Source organism: Coregonus lavaretus (assembly GCF_964263955.1).
Source record: "Coregonus lavaretus genome assembly, chromosome: 23".
In the NCBI taxonomy this organism is placed as follows: Eukaryota; Metazoa; Chordata; class Actinopteri; order Salmoniformes; family Salmonidae; genus Coregonus; species Coregonus lavaretus.
The window spans coordinates 35,056,463-35,074,406 of NC_140010.1; the positions used below are offsets into that span (position 1 = coordinate 35,056,463).

General features: G+C 42.7%; 1 protein-coding gene across 6 annotated transcripts in view; it reads right to left on the minus strand.

The window, feature by feature from the left end:
• Positions 1-17,944, minus strand: part of LOC311099082 (guanine nucleotide-binding protein G(I)/G(S)/G(O) subunit gamma-12-like) — a 73,120-nt gene that overhangs the window by 3,517 nt on the left and 51,659 nt on the right. Inside the window, exon 1 of one of the 6 annotated variants that reach the window (XM_084139701.1) lies at positions 2,662-2,781. The exons of 4 other annotated variants lie outside the window; for them this stretch is intronic. The gene's annotated coding sequence lies outside the window, so the exon portion shown is untranslated. Of the gene's footprint in view, positions 1-2,530; positions 2,782-17,944 lie in introns of those variants that run through there. One more of the 6 variants, XM_084139704.1, reaches the window with a different exon arrangement.

The following is a 17,944-nucleotide window of genomic DNA, read 5'->3' on the forward strand; positions in this document are numbered from 1 at the left end:
ACACCTGTCCACAACCTCAAACAGTCACACTCCAAACTCCACTATGGCCAAGACCAAAGAGCTGTCAAAGGACACCAGAAACAAAATTGTAGACCTGCACCAGGCTGGGAAGACTGAATCTGCAATAGGTAAGCAGCTTGGTTTGAAGAAATCAACTGTGGGAGCAATTATTAGGAAATGGAAGACATACAAGACCACTGATAATCTCCTTCGATCTGGGGCTCCACGCAAGATCTCACCCCGTGGGGTCAAAATGATCACAAGAACGGTGAGCAAAAATCCCAGAACCACACGGGGGGACCTAGTGAATGACCTGCAGAGAGCTGGGACCAAAATAACAAAGCCTACCATCAGTAACACACTACGCCGCCAGGGACTCAAATCCTGCAGTGCTAGACGTGTCCCCCTGCTTAAGCCAGTACATGTCCAGGCCCGTCTGAAGTTTGCTTGAGTGCATTTGGATGATCCAGAAGAGGATTGGGAGAATGTCATACGGTCAGATGAAACCAAAATATAACTTTTTGGTAAAAACTCAACTCGTCGTGTTTGGAGGACAAAGAATGCTGAGTTGCATCAAAAGAACACCATACCTACTGTGAAGCATGGGGGTGGAAACATCATGCTTTGGGGCTGTTTTTCTGCAAAGGGACCAGGACGACTGATCCGTGTAAAGGAAAGAATGAATGGGGCCATGTATCGTGAGATTTTGAGTGAAAACCTCCTTCCATCAGCAAGGGCATTGAAGATGAAACGTGGCTGGGTCTTTCAGCATGACAATGATCCCAAACACACCGCCCGGGCAACGAAGGAGTGGCTTCGTAAGAAGCATTTCAAGGTCCTGGAGTGGCCTAGCCAGTCTCCAGTTCTCAACCCCATAGAAAATCTTTGGAGGGAGTTGAAAGTCCGTGTTGCCCAGCGACAGCCCCAAAACATCACTGCTCTAGAGGAGATCTGCATGGAGGAATGGGCCAAAATACCAGCAACAGTGTGTGAAAACCTTGTGAAGACTTACAGAAAACGTTTGACCTGTGTCATTGCCAACAAAGGGTATATAACAAAGTATTGAGAAACTTTTGTTATTGACCAAATACTTATTTTCCACCATAATCTGCAAATAAATTCATTAAAAATCCTACAATGTGATTTTCTGGATTTTTTAAAATCATTTTGTCTGTCATAGTTGACGTGTACCTATGATGAAAATTACAGGCCTCTCTCATCTTTTTAAGTGGGAGAACATGCACAACTGGTGGCTGACTAAATACTTTTTTTCCCCACTGTAAGTGGAGCGCTACTTCCATTAAAAAAATAAGGTCTGCCTTATTCCAAATACCCTATCAGCTGAGAACATTCTTGTTGCTCAAATCTTCAACTAAGCCAATCAGAATCCAGTGTTAACGGTCCTATGTTCATATTCCAAACACACTGTGGAGGAATTACTGCAGACTGAAATGTAAGAACTATTGTCTGCAATCAGTGCAGTCTTCAGAATGTCATGTTGTAAAGAAATGCATAGAATAAGTAAAGGATCTGAATGCAAATACACACAATACAAAAATGTGCACAGGGCCAGAGCTGGGAGTCAAGTTCTCCTGTTCCTCCATTGGTTAGAGTGATTTGGTTGTTTTGTTTGACCCCTGTGCCCAACAGGATGTGGTCCTTTCTGAAGGATTTGATGCTACAACAGGAGTCCACTGTATCTCTCTTAGTGTCCAGGAAGGAGGGAGGACTCTTGTTTCCTGGCCTGACTGATTAAAGCATGACGCTCCAAATAGCTCATTTGAAATAGTGTATATCTGGACAATGATAGAGCTTCAAAGCTTTGTTGCTGCAATAAATATGTCAGATACTTTCAATGACTTTCTTGATTTAGCTTCCCCGGTACAATACAATCAATGGAAAGGTCAGTGCCACAAGTTCAGTCTCTGCCAACCCTGCATGCCAGTGAAGCTAATTCAATCTGAAACAAAAAAAAAACTATGCAATTATGCTTCTTATTAACTCTTCCGGAGACTCTTCTGTCCAAGAGTTCTGAGAGGAAAAAAACTCCCTTTTCCCACCTTGTAAGGTTTTTGATGGGTTATTTCCTGGTGTTTAACTGACATAATGACACAAGCTAACAGAGCTGAACAGTCAATGACCTGAGGAGTAAAGTATGTAACATCCTCCTCAGACAAAAGCATGATAACATAATTTTCCATATTCTGGTAATAAATAACTAGCTCTTCCTTGTACGAATAAATTACTCCAGCATCCTTGGTCCTCTTAGAAACCATGATGAGAGACTAATTGTGTAATATTCAGAGCAGGGCAAATACAGCCACAATGAAAAGAGAGCAACCTGTTTACAGTCAACAAGTTAAAGAATGCCGTTAGGGTATCACTGGCTAAAGTAAAGACCCCTCCTGGGAGCAGTAAACAGCGACCAGATATTTACTTCCTGTTCTTGGAAAGAAGGAAATGTAGGCCAGAGGAGTTTAGCTAATTGTGTTCTGCTGTTCCTAGCAAAAGGAAGAGAGTGCTGCATTACCTAGGTCGAACTGGGTTCTGCTGATTCTGATAGAGCTGCAGTCAGTTGATGTTGGCTGTCACTTAGAAGTTCTTAGAAATTCACAGTGCATGCTTACAAATAACAGAATATGGTATACAGGACCAGCTTACCAAATGACTGTGTGTAGCAGAGGTAAGCTGGTCTTGGATACCGTAGCCTCGTACAGCGATGGTACCTGAATTAACTGTCGCCCCCAAACCATAGAAACTCTTCTGAAAGACCAGTTCAACCAGTCTGCAGTGAAAGGGAATTTTCAGACCTGCCCAAGTGAGTCAGGTTGGCAAGCCTCTAATCTGATGCCAACCACCAGCATCTTAATTGACTTTGTGAGGGCACCCCCATACCCCTGCAGTAACTCCTAGGCACGGGGCCACACAGGCTTCACCATGCAGTAGTTCTATCACCTAGGATCAGAGAGAGGACCACCCCATCGTCCCCCCCACCACCCTCCAGCCCTCACATGTCAACCTCAACAGGACCACCAACAGCACTGAATACAGCAGGCCCACTACTCTACTGTACCTTACACACACTCACACACGCTATTAATTAACATGATGTTCCAAGCACAATGCTGGGGAGTTCTTGTGAGTCACTAGAAAGAATAGGGTTTGCTATGAATAGGCTGTGTTAAGTAATGTAATATAGTCAGGCCACTGTGAATGCTATTGCTGTTGACTAATAGGAAGAGTATTGGAAGATAATGGACTGTGTCAACTAGTTGTGTGGTCCTTTATAATGTGACAGTGTACAAAAGTAGGTAGCATGCGTTAGTTGGTAGCATGCATTAGTTGGTAGCATGTGGTCCTCTGTTGCTCAGTTGGTAGAGCATGGCGCTTGCAACGCCACAATAGTGGGTTTGATTCCACCCATATGTATGCATACATGACTGTAGGTCACTTTGGATAAAAGCATCTGGTAAATAGCTTATATTATATATATTACTTGACACCTCTGACAATATGTGTGCAGCTGTACGGCTTTGCCTGAAGCCAGGACTTATAAACAAACAAGTTTTATTTATTTATCATATAACGTCATCATGATTATATGAAATGTGTTCATATAAGTTGTCTATAGACATCGTGTGAGGCTATGGGCATCTGCCCAAAAAGTGGTGACGCCAAAGTTTCCTCTTTTGCATGGAAACAGTATAATGGCGCAATATTTGGAGTCTAGACAGAAGTCTTGTCTCTTTGAACTGAGTTCAAAGCCCTGGGCTGCGAGCCAAAATCGGTCTCTCCCACACACACATTGTTTCTCAATATGCATACTACTGTGCTCCGAAGCACGCACATTGAAGCATGGGAGGGTCGGAGTATGAGTCCAAATCAAAGTATGCAAAACGGAGCACCTAACCTGCTGCGTAAATTCTCCTCACCTGCTACGAAAAGTAACATCTGACAAAAGCCATTATTTTAGCTGAAGCTAAATAAAAGAAACTCTCACAGCTCATATGTTGCCTTACTACAATATTTGATACATTAATTAGTATATACTGTGTTAATTTTGGCATGTTTACCTGCCTACAATACCCACTGTAGTGTGCGTAGATCACAAGCCCATAGTAAGTCAAGAGGGCTAACTGGCTAGCAAGCTAGCCATGAAGAATTGACAGTTAGTCATCTACCTTGCATAACATTAGTTTTAGGTCATTTTTGGCTGTTAAACTAGCTGGCTAGCTAGATTATTACAATTCACATATAGTATGGTGTCCACCCACTCTGCCCAGAGTGGGTGAAAACACGCATTGGTGATGAAATATCACTTCCTTACATTATAAAATAAAATTTACCAAGACAAATATGATTATTAATCTTGTGAATCGTTCAGTGGGGTTTTTCTCTAACATTTCATAAACAATATATTCAAAAAGTTGGATTTCGGAAACAAATACAAAATGTTTGTAATTTAGCAGACACTCTTATCCAGAGTGATTTACAGTTAGTGCATTCATCTTAAGATAGCTAGGTGGGACAACCACATATCACAGTCATAGTAAGTACAATTTTCCTCAATAAAGTAGCTATCAGCAAAGTCAGAGCAAGTAAGTTCTTTTTTTTGGGAGGGGGTGGTCAGGGTCGGGCGTGAGGAGGGGGTGGTCAGGGTCGGGCGTGAGGAGGGGGTGGTCAGGGTCGGGCGTGAGGAGGGGGTGGTCAGGGTCGGGCGTGAGGAGGGGGTGGTCAGGGTCGGGCGTGAGGAGGGGGTGGTCAGGGTTGGGCGTGAGGAGGGGGTGGTCAGGGTCGGGCGTGAGGAGGGGGTGGTCAGGGTCGGGCGTGAGGAGGGGGTGGTCAGGGTCGGGCGTGAGGAGGGGGTGGTCAGGGTCGGGCGTGAGGAGGGGGTGGTCAGGGTCGGGCGTGAGGAGGGGGTGGTCAGGGTCGGGCGTGAGGAGGGGGTGGTCAGGGTCGGGCGTGAGGAGGGGGTGGTCAGGGTCGGGCGTGAGGAGGGGGTGGTCAGGGTCGGGCGTGAGGAGGGGGTGGTCAGGGTCGGGCGTGAGGAGGGGGTGGTCAGGGTCGGGCGTGAGGAGGGGGTGGTCAGGGTCGGGCGTGAGGAGGGGGTGGTCAGGGTCGGGCGTGAGGAGGGGGTGGTCAGGGTCGGGCGTGAGGAGGGGGTGGTCAGGGTCGGGCGTGAGGAGGGGGTGGTCAGGGTCGGGCGTGAGGAGGGGGTGGTCAGGGTCGGGCGTGAGGAGGGGGTGGTCAGGGTCGGGCGTGAGGAGGGGGTGGTCAGGGTCGGGCGTGAGGAGGGGGTGGTCAGGGTCGGGCGTGAGGAGGGGGTGGTCAGGGTTGGTCGTGAGGAGGGGGTGCGAGGGGGGGTGCTGTGGGATTATTTTGAAGAGGTAGCATTTCAGATGTTTTCGGAAGATGGGCAGGGAATACATCTGATAATAAGAGCTCAGCTTTCTCGCAGCAAATTTGAAGATTTTACATGTTGTGTTGATCGTCTTAAAAGTTGTTTCCGCAGGTCGCAAAAAGCAACATTTGCATGACGAGCTGAATTAAATGTAAAAGGCTTTGAAAATAAAAAGCTTGCGGTACGCTCAGTGCTCCGTTGACATTTCACAGAGATACGCTTGTTTTTGTGAGAAGTCTTCGAGAAGAAGGATGACGAGTTCAACGGGAATATGAGCCTGTTAGGTAGTTCATTCTCGCACAGCATCCATCCTAGCTGTGCAATTTTCCTTATTTTTTACCACTTTTTTTCTCTGGCCTCCATTGATTTAGTCACACTAATTTTGGCCATCCAACAAGGGTAAAACTCCAATCACGTTTGAACGGATTATGATAGAGACATGAGGTTTGGACCATTGGTTTTCTTAGAGGATTATCTACACAATTAACATACACTAGTATGTGGACACCCCTTCAAATTAGTGGTGACACCCATTGCTGACAGCTTTATTACATCGAGCACACTGCCATGCAACCTCCATAGACAAACATCGGCAGTAGATCGGGATGTGGCGGGCGTGAAATTTTGTCAGCCTGTGATTGTCAAGCAAATACCTGCCGGTCTCACAGTAATTGACCATTCATTAACATAAACAAATTTAGCATCTCCTGGCTTCCACGCATAGCTTACAAGCCACTGATGCAGACCTTTGTAACATCTCAATGTTAAAAAGTATAATAAATCCATGTAATATAGCCTACACCATCACAATAAATCCATTATTTTTTTTAGACAGGTCCAAAGGTACATGATATGAAGAACATGTAGTCTATTTCAGAAGAACAGAATAGCATACTCCAAGTTGTCATTATGTTAGGCCCTGACCTGGCTATGCCATATGGCTGTGGGCTGCACTAGTTCATTTAGCAGACAACATTTGCTTAGAATTTCGTGGCATTATTTTATATTATTTTACAGTATGAAGAATACAATTGGACCTAGCTGAATAAAATAGAAATAATATTTCTGGTACTCTAATACACTTAATTTAGAGTTATTTATGTAACTTTAGTTGTGATACAAACGTTGGGCTATATGTTTTGATTTTTAATACATTCTAAGGCTGCATAATGCGACTCTAATGATGATTTGAAAAAAGTTGCATGAAAGGCATGAGCTCTGCTTTGTTTTTTGCGCAGGCTGTACACACTTCATCAATCTCTCATTCACAATTTTGCGGCCAGTGGCCGTTGTGCCCTTGGGCTGAATATAATAATTATAATTCCCTTCTCCCGGCTGCATGCTCCAAAGCACCTCTCAGTCAAATGGCTCTCCGTCATGTGATCGGGTCTTTCTCACAGGCTACAAGTGAAGACAGACACATCGGGGACTCAACTGCACGCTTCCTTATCCAATTCCAAGGCGCATGAAGATATTGGAAGAACTGTCCACATTTACTTTTCATCAACCAACAAGATGAGTAGGCCTAACGAACAGCAAAAGCACTAGCCTATGTCAATCTACTATCCCCTATAGTATAAAAGTTTACCTATTCTATTCTGTGCGAGAAATAAATATTCCAAACATATTCTGGGACAGTTGTGGGTATAAGCGTGAATGTTCCATTAGCAGGAAAACACCATTCTCAAAAGTGACCGCAAATGTGATTATGCATGTAATGCTTTTATTACTGTCCCCTGTAGCTCAGTTGGTAGAGCATGGCGCTTGCAATGCCAGGGTTGTGGGTTCGTTTCCCACGGGGGGCCAGTATGAAAATGTATGCACTCACTAACTGTAAGTCGCTCTGGATAAGAGCGTCTGCTAAAATGTAAATTATAAAGGTGCATTTTTATGGTGAAAGTTATCTTCCCCAAACTTGAAACTCACGCCCTGCGGATTAATGTGCTTAATTTTAAGAAGTTATTTGGCCACTTTTGTTGTGATCCAAACCTTATCAAAACATATAGGCCTATGGGCTAGACTACATGAGGTGTGCGACTGCGATTTGAAAAAGTCGCAGAAAGAAGGCATGCGCCTTAAGCTGGGCATCATTCACAAGTGATAATATATAATTCACAAGTGATAGACTAATATTGTCACCCCTCAGACTATTCTTGATTTAATCTTGTCTTTACATATAATAAATTATATATGTATAAAATGTGTTTTGATTTAGATTGGACCATTATCATGCACCTGTCTCGAAACAGGGGCAGGAGGAAAAAATACATGTCATCCATGCACTTAAATAGCGAATGGAGGACGCTTTTCCCGTGGTTCATTTTCATTTTCATGCCAGCCAGGTAGGCTATACTCCTGTTGTAGAGTGAAGCAATGTGCTTAATATTAGGAAAGTTGAGAAATAAATATAGTAGGCCTAGCCTATAGAAAGCTGATGGGATCCTCTTTTTAATAGAGGCTATCACTCTGTTTTCTCACGCAATTGCATAGCCTATAGAAATGTTGTGCAACATGAGCTCATGTGCTCTCATGAAGTGTTTGATTAGATTTTTGATTAGATTTGCATTAACGTCAGAGTGATCAGAGGGACAATAGATTGCTGAGTACCAGGCAGTTAGCAAGTTTGGTAGGCTACTAATGACCATCAGCAGCATCAGAGCTTGGAGAAGCCTAATTACCGTGACTAAACGGTCACGTGGAATTTGACTGCCGTCATGACTCGTGACCGCCGGTGTGGCGGTAATACGGTCACTGTAACAGCCCTAGCAGTAGAATGGCCCATACTGAAGAGTTCAGTGACTTTCAATGTGGCACCGTCATAGGATGCCACCTTTCCAACAAGTCAGTTCGTCAAATTTCTGCACTGCTAGAGCTGCCCCGGTCAACTGTAAGTGCTGTTTTTGTGAAGTGGAAATGTCTAGGAGCAACAACGGCTCAGCCGCGAAGTGGTAGGCCACACAATCTTGACCGCCAAGTGCTGAAGCGCGTAGCGTGTAAAAATCGTCTGTCCTCGGTTGCAACACTCACTGCCGAGTTCCAAACTGCATCTGGAAGCAACGTCAGCACAAGAACTGTTCTTCGGGAGCTTCATGAAATGGGTTTCCATGGCCGAGCAGCTGCACACAAGCCTAAGATCAGCATGTGCAATGACAAGCGTAGGCTGGAGTGGTGTAAAGCTCGCCGCCATTAGACTCTGGAGCAGTAGAAACGCGTTCTCTGGAGTGATGAATTACGCTTCATCGTCTGGCAGTCCGACGGACAAATCTGGGTTTGGCGGATGCCAGGAGAACGCTAAATGCCCGAATGCATAATGCCAACTGTAAAATTTGGTGGAGGAGGAATAATGGTCTGGGGCTGTTTTTCATGGTTCGGGCTAGGGCACTTAATTCCAGTGAAGGGAAATCTTAACGCTACAGCATACAATGACATTCTAGACAATTCTGTGCTTCCAACTCTGTGGCAACAGTTTGGGGAAGGCCCTTTCCTGTTTCAGCATGACAATGGCCCTATGCATAAAGCGAGGTCCATACAGAAATGGTTTGTCGAGATCGGTGTGGAAGAACTTGACTGGCCTACACAGAGCCCTGACCCATTTGTCAAAATATGCGTTTTTGATTGGACACTGGATAATTATGACGTAAAATGTTTGCTTTGTGTATATCTTGTTTAGTCTCTATTGCCATCTGCGAGTGCTTCTCAAATGTAATGTTTTATTTTATGCGTTCGCCACACTCTCACCCTCACAAAAACATACTCAAGAGAACGTCCTCGGAGAATGCACTTGGAGCATGAGCGTGGAGCACGGTGGTATGCATATTGAGAAACACCCACAGTTTCACTCTACAGATGTAGAATCTTAATTTGATCCCCCTGTTGCAGGAGAACTTTCCTGCAATGCAGGACATTTAAAACTGGTGCTGTATTTGAGGTTTAAAAAGGCTTCTGAAGTTTCTTATTTCCAATTTGAAATTTCTAACTTGATTTTCCCTTATGAAAAATGTATCAACCCCTACAAAAATGTCCATTAATGCAAATCCACATAATAATTCACATTTCCTGTTGTTGAAGGATTATTTTCCTGCTGTAACAAATTCGACTCAAATTAAGATCCTACAACTGTATGTTTGCTGCAGGAGTTCCCTTGTCTGCAGGCGAAAGTTAAAAGTAGCTGTTCACATCACTGGACCCGTGCTCTTTTGCCAGTATGAGCATTTTCCAGCTGAGTCTGTGAATAAAATAAAATACTTTTCTCCTACAATACCATCATTGTGGCTAATAGAAGATCGGCCCCGCTGGCATCAGTTGTCAGAGCACCTTACCGATCACTGCACCTGTACACAGCCCATCTGAAATTAGCCCACCCAACTACCTCATCCCTATATTGTTATTTATTTTGCTCTTTTGCACCCCAGTATCTCTATTTGCACATCATCTCTTGCACATCTAGCATTCCAGTGTTAATACTAATTGTAATTATTTTGCACTATAGCCTATTTATTACCTTCCCTCCATAACTTGCTACATTTGCACACACTGTATATATATTTTCTGTTGTATTTTTTGACTTTATGTTTTTTTTACCCCATATGTAACTCTGTGTTGTTGTTTTTATCGCACTTGCTTTATCTTGGCCAGGTCGCAGTTGTAAATGAGAACTTGTTCTCAACTGGCTTACCTGGTTAAATAAAGGTGAAATAAAAAATAAATAAAATAAAAATCACTCGTTTACAGTAAACACTTAGTTGCGTTCACTTGGTTACCCAGTTTATCCAACCCCATAACAAAGACACCATTGGTTTTGCTGAGTAAAGTAGGATAGCTTTACGAGTCGATGAGAGAGAAACAGAAAAGTTGCTGATGGTAGGAGCTTGTTTTTGTTGAAGTGTGAGAAACATTGAGGCACTGAGGAGCTAGAGAGGATGACATCATTCCATTCCCACCAGAAAAGCTGCTCAGAGTTGTTCAGCCTTTAGCTTGCCAAGCAACTGTTGTCATGCACACTGGTTGGGACTGCACTGGTCCAGTCTTTCTGTTGGTTACCTTTTGTAACCTAGGCCAATCAAATAGCTTGGACAACTCTAACAGTAGTCTGTGGATGTTAAAAATAGAAAGATTACATCATGCAGACAACTCACAAGATTTCAGTGCTTGGAAGCGTGTAGTTCAGTGAGAGTTCAGTGACTTTATAAACCGTGGTGGTTATTTGAGCTGTACCATTAGTAGGTTAGTTGCTTCACAGCAGAAGGCTGCAGGGGTGAGACATAGGGTAAAGAAAAGAAAAAGTGTACCACCCAAAGAAGAGGGCATGGTTCCAGAGATAGCTTGGGTGACCCCACCCAGTCTGGTGTTAGCATTGGTGGCAGACGAGTAATAAGGGGCCTGTGTTATTGGCATAACCACCCCAAGACCGTGTTAGCCTGCTGACCTTAAGTCTTGATATTATCTCTGGAAGCTAACAACACAAGTCTTCAGGTCTCAGACCTGGTTGCTCGTCATGCAAGGCTATGCCAGTGAACTACCTCCACCGACTATGGAAGATTACTTGATATATTTCTGTTTCACACACAAAAGACACTTGTCCAGTACTGTACACATACAGTAATTTCCTTGTCCACACATACCTCCAGACATACATGCACACAGGCTCTCTTTATTGAAAATGGTCCTGTTGCTTTTAGAGGTTTCACCCAAAGCTCAGTAAGCTCTGGTCCAGCAGCACAACACAGCTCTGTCTAGACAACTGCCTCTAGACTGAAATCATTTCAGAAGAATCCACAAATCCCAAATTCCCATAGGCTACTTTCTGCCCCAGTAACACAATAAAATAACGAGGCTATATACAGGGAGTACCAGTACCGAGTCAGTAAGCAGTAATAGAACTGCATTCTGGCATGTAAAACGGATATGAGTTTAAACTCATCTTGTTCTTGCTTCACATTCAACATGATAAAACTAGGTTTTACAATGTTTCTCAGTCGTGCACAAGCAATTTTTCGATCTGTGTTGAAACTTATCTATAGCAGAACAGCGATGATCAAATGCTCAAATACATTTACAGAACTTCTGATCATTTTCTTGCCTTAGTACCAGACTTGCATATCTTAGACCACCCTTTGCAAAACGTTAAATACAAATGTCATCAGTGAATACAAAATTCACTGTTAAGTGGTTTGTTCACAGAATATAATACATTGTTTTGCTCAGAAGAGAAATGTGTGCAATTGTGTTCACTGTTTCCGGCAATCAGTAAATGCTACTACACAAAATTCTAAATCGCCCCCATCAGTATCATACCATGTAGAATATATGGAAACATCTAGGCAATGGACACTGTGTAATTCAGGGGTAGGAAACCCTGTTCCTGGAGTGCTGCAGGTACTGCAGGATTTTGTTCCAACTAGGCACCCCACCTGACCAACTGAGCTAATTGATCAGTTCAGTGATTGCCTAAATTCAACACACCTGGTCTTCCAGGTCGGTTAAATCAAAAACGGTTAAAGTTGTATTACTTTTAAGTAACTTTGGGTTACACATAAGTCATCATCCTTGACACTAACCACGTTTTCATCCACAGCTTTATGTAAAGTCATACCGAATAGAAAATAATCAGGACAGCTATGATGGAAACAGGAAGCTTCTGTACAATTTTATAAATGTTGACAGATAATTGGTTCTTTCGACATGGTGAGATCTTTTTGTGTCGGTAAGATGCATTATGCAACCTCCCAAGTGGTCCAGTGGTCTAAGGCACTGCATCGCAGCGCTGAGGCATTACTACAGCCTGGGGTTCAATCCAATTGGCCCAGCGCCGTCCAAGTTTGGCCAGGGGGGGGCTTTCCTTGGCTCATTGCGCTCTAGCCACTCTTTGTGGCGTGCCAGGTGCCTGCAAGCTGACTTTGGTCGTTAGTTGAACGGTGTTTCCTCCGACACATTGGTGCGGCTGGCTTTCGGTTTAAGCGAACAGTTTGTTAAGAAGCGGCTTGGCGGGTCATGTTTTGGAGGACACGTCTCGACCTTCGCCTCTGCTGAGCCCGTTGGGGAGTTGCAGCGATGAGACAAGATCATAACTACCAATTGGGGAGAAAAATGGGATAAAATAATGATTATGTGAGAAATGGCGGCTTTATGCGCAAATATTGATATGTCACGCGATGATATGGTGTGTGGTCCTCCCACTATGACTCGGGAAATCATGCAGTTTATTAGGCTACGATTAAATAACTTATGATGAACTTCACAGGGTGGTGAAAGTGAACGGTGATCTTGATGCTCCTTTCCAATAAATATTGAGGGTCTGATTCTGGTGACGTGAGGATCGATGCTTGACTGTCATTTGACAAATAAAAACATTATCCATAATAATCTCATTATGTATGCTAGCCTACCCGCACAGCCTTTCCGCACTGTATCTGCAAGCTGTTGGCTAGAGCGCACGTGCCAATCCCAGAGTAGGCACATTTAATATTAACGCAACAGCTTTTGTGACAAAACTATCAGTAGAGTTGAAAATGTGACGGAAACACATTGAACTTGAGATTTTTATTCGGTACATGAAAACTTCAGCGAAAAAGTACATTTTGTGTGCACTACGTCATCAGGCACTGATTTTTATCTGCAACAAGTCCGTTCGGTCGAAATACACCACTGATGGGAAAATGTGTATAATATATTTTCTTTATGCGGATTTTAGAGTATTCACATGAAAATCTGTTACCAATTGGATGGAAACCTAGCTAATGTGACCTTCCATTATAGAGCTTTGTTTTGGTGTAGATTGAGGCCTATACATTCATATCAGTTGTTTTTCTCCATTGTATTCACCTTCCCTAATTTCTATTGTGGATTGTGTTTCTGTGCACCATTGGAAAGTCTTCAAAACAATGAGCAAACCAGCCTTTGTATTGAATACATTGAATTGGATTGTTATGATACCGATGAATGAATCCTGCACACAATGTGCTTATTTGTTATTAAATGTTTTATCAGGAATAATAATGTGAGGTGTTTGAAGAGTATATTGCTACAAATCATATGTCTAAAAATACGCTAAATCAAAAAGGGTACTTTTGACATATTTGTATTTTGCATGTTGAATAAATGAACGTATTTTTTTTATTTCAGAATCTAGACATACAGTGGGGGGAAAAAGTATTTAGTCAGCCACCAATTGTGCAAGTTCTCCCACTTAAAAAGATGAGAGAGGCCTGTAATTTTCATCATTGGTACACGTCAACTATGACAGACAAATTCAAAAAAGAAAATCCAGAAAATCACATTGTAGGATTTTTTATGAATTTATTTGCAAATTATGGTGGAAAATAAGTATTTGGTCACCTACAAACAAGCAAGATTTCTGGCTCTCACAGACCTGTAACTTCTTCTTTAAGAGGCTCCTCTGTCCTCCACTCGTTACCTGTATTAATGGCACCTGTTTGAACTTGTTATCAGTATAAAAGACACCTGTCCACAACCTCAAACAAACAGTCACACTCCAAACTCCACTATGGCCAAGACCAAAGAGCTGTCAAAGGACACCAGAAACAAAATTGTAGACCTGCACCAGGCTGGGAAGACTGAATCTGCAATAGGTAAGCAGCTTGGTTTGAAGAAATCAACTGTGGGAGCAATTATTAGGAAATGGAAGACATACAAGACCACTGATAATCTCCCTCGATCTGGGGCTCCACGCAAGATCTCACCCCATGGGGTCAAAATGATCACAAGAACGGTGAGCAAAAATCCCAGAACCACACGGGGGGACCTAGTGAATGACCTGCAGAGAGCTGGGACCAAAAAAGCCTAATAAAGCCTACCATCAGTAACACACTACGCTGCCAGGGACTCAAATCCTGCATTGCCAGACGTGTCCCCCTGCTTAAGCCAGTACATGTCCAGGCCCGTCTGAAGTTTGCTAGAGTGCATTTGGATGATCCAGAAGAGGATTGGGAGAATGTCATATGGTCAGATGAAACCAAAATATAACTTTTTGATAATAACTCAACTCGTCGTGTTTGGAGGACAAAGAATGCTGAGTTGCATCCAAAGAACACCATACCTACTGTGAAGCATGGGGGTGGAAACATCATGCTTTGGGGCTGTTTTTCTGCAAAGGGACCAGGACGACTAATCCGTGTAAAGGAAAGAATGAATGGGTCCATGTATTGTGAGATTTTGAGTGAAATCCTCCTTCCATCAGCAAGGGCATTGAAGATGAAACGTGGCTGGGTCTTTCAGCATGACAATGATCCCAAACACTCCGCCCGGGCAACGAAGGAGTGGCTTCGTAAGAAGCATTTCAAGGTCCTGGAGTGGCCTAGCCAGTCTCCAGATCTCAACCCCATAGAAAATCTTTGGAGGGAGTTGAAAGTCTGTGTTGCCCAGCGACAGCCCCAAAACATCACTGCTCTAGAGGAGATCTGCATGGAGGAATGGGCCAAAATACCAGCAACAGTGTGTGAAAACCTTGTGAAGACTTAAAGAAAACGTTTGACCTGTGTCATTGCCAACAAAGGGTATATAACAAAGTATTGAGAAACTTTTGTTATGGACCAAATACTTATTTTCCACCATAATTTGCAAATAAATTCATTAAAAATCCTACAATGTGATTTTCTGGATTTTCTTTTCTCATTTTGTCTGTCATAGTTGACGTGTACCTATGATGAAAATCACAGGCCTCTCTCATCTTTTTAAGTGGGAGAACTTGCACAATTGGTGGCTGACTAAATACTTTTTTCCCCACTGTACTTCTTAATTGAGAGCACGCTATAAGGAGCATAATGACACCAAGATGTTGTCTGTATCATGTACGGTTCACACATCATAGAGTCTTACAGGAGACGTATAGTTCTAAAAAGGAGCTAAAATTGCCATGATAAAAAAGATATAACAAAATGTAAAAAGCATTTTAAATATCCTTCTGCCCAATGAAGCTCCTATGTGAGAATTGCCAGAACAATCTGAGATACCAAAAATATTTTCCACTCCCGGTGGCGTGGAATCGCCCACTTATAGTGCTGAGCGATTGGTGCTTTTTGAGGTCGGTTCGTTTTAGATTCGATTATTTAAAAACTATTCAAGATTTCCGATTTTGGTGTTGATTTTATTTTATTTTATGAAATGCACTATGCATTATGTGGGTTGTATGCTGTAACCACACAGAATAAAACAATTAATACAAGTCCCATGATGGTAGTGACTGCCCATGACTGCTTATCACTTATTAACCATCAGTTATTCACATTACTTTAATAAAATATTTCAGTTGTTGTGTATATTATATTTGTTTTATTTGATGACTTTATTATTTAATTCCTAGTCATGATCTCATCTCTATAGAGTTGCTGCCTATGCTGTCTGACAAAATCACTATTTTAGTAGTTCTTCAAAGTAAATAAGGCATACTTTTATGGCTACTGAATACCAATACCTTGCGAAGCAACTGCTCTCGATGTATCCCCTCTAGATCAAGCATTCTTCTGTCTCTTATGTAGCAGGCATAAAATAAACACAGACCAGACAAGTTACCGCGCAATGGAACACTATGTAGAACATTAACAAAGCTAAACTATGTAGAACATTGGCCTGTTGGAAACCACAACTCCCTACTACATCGCACAGTTCGGGCAGGATATGATTTACTGCAGCACATGTGTGCATTGAGCTCACAGAAAAAAACCGAACAAAATGGAATTCAAATAGTCGGTCAATTAGTTGTCTAAAAAAACAAAAATGACTGACATATCGGTTAATTGTTCAGCACTACCCTCTTATAAAAACGCATCCTTCTTCACCCTTTACTTGATGTAGGCCTAAGCATCTTATAAATGCAAAGTTTCCAACCTTTCAGCATTCCAGCCAGTGATTTCTTCCAGAAAGTAAGTGCATTGTTTAATATTTTAACAGGGCACTAGAGACTGTACACACAGTGCTGTCATTGTTTTCCACAAGAACTACATTTATGAGCAGAATCATTTTTCCCAGACTGTGGAGAAGGGGTATTTAAGGCCATTGAATCATTGCACTAGAATTCTGCTTCAGTGTTGGGTGTAAACAGCATGGAATTTTCCCATTGAACCATTAATGGAATTGAGTTATAAATAGCTTGTGTCAACTGACAGTTCCTTCTCCGTGACCTCAGTGAAGGGGAATGCAGGCACCTGCCCCACATCACAAGACCATAATCACAAGGAGGAAAGGACAGAGTGTTTATCATATATCCTGATGCCTAGTCACCTTACCCCTATGCATATCTACCTCTATCACTCAAGTATCCCTGCACATTGTAAATATGGTACTGGAACTGACTGACCCTGTATATACAGTGCATTCAGAAAGTATTCAGACCCCTTCACATTTTCCACATTGTGTTACATTACAGCCTTATTCTAAAATTGATTAAATAAATTGTTTTCCTCATCAATCTATACACAATACCCCATAAAGACAAAGCAAAAACAGGTTTTCAGAAATGTTTGCAAATTTATTAAAAACAAAAAAACAGAAATACCTTATTTACATAAGTATTCAGACCCTTTGCTATGTTTCCATTGATCATCCTTGAGATGTTTCTACAACTTGATTAGAGTCCACCTGTGGTAAATTAAATTGATTGGACATGATTTGGAACGGCACACACCTGTCTATACAGTGGCTTGCGAAACTATTCACCCCCCTTAGCATTTTTCTTATTTTGTTGCCTTACAACCTAAAATTAAAATTGATTTTTGGGGGGTTTGTATCATTTGATTTACTCAACATGCCTACCACTTTGAAGAAAACCTGAGCGTGCATAACTATTCACCCCCCCAAAGTCAATACTTTGTAGAGCAATTACAGCTGCAAGTCTCTTACTTTTGCAATTCTCTTGGGGTATGTCTCTATAAGCTTGGCACATCTAGCCACTGGGATTTTTGCCCATTCTTCAAAGCAAAACTGCTCCAGCTTCTTCAAGTTGGATGGGTTCCGCTGGTGTAGAGCAATCTTTAAGTCATACCACAGATTCTCAATTGGATTAAGGTCTGGGCTTTGACTAGGCCATTCCAAGACATTTAAATGTTTCCCCTTAAACCACCCGAGTGTTGCTTTGTGTCGAGGCACAGATCTGGGGAAGGGTACCAAAAACATTCTGCAGCATTGAAGGTCCCCAAGAACACAGTGGCCTCCATCATTCTTAAATTGAAGAAGTTTGGAACCACCAAGACTCTTCCTAGAGATGGCCGCCAAGCCAAACTGAGCAATCAGGGGAGAAGGGCCTTGGTCAGGGAGGTGACCAAGAACCCGATGGTCACTCTGACAGAGCTCCAGAGTTCCTCTGTGGAGATGGGAGAACCTTCCAGAAGGACAATCATCTCTGCAGCACTCCACCAATCGGGCCTTTATGGTAGAGTGGCCAGACGGAAGCCACTCCTCGGTAAAAGGCACATGACAGCCTGCTTAGAGTTTGCCAAATGGAACCTAAAGGACTCTCAGACCATGACAAACAAGATTCTCTGGTCTGATGAAACCAAGATTGAACTCTTTGGCCTGAATGCCAAGCGTCAC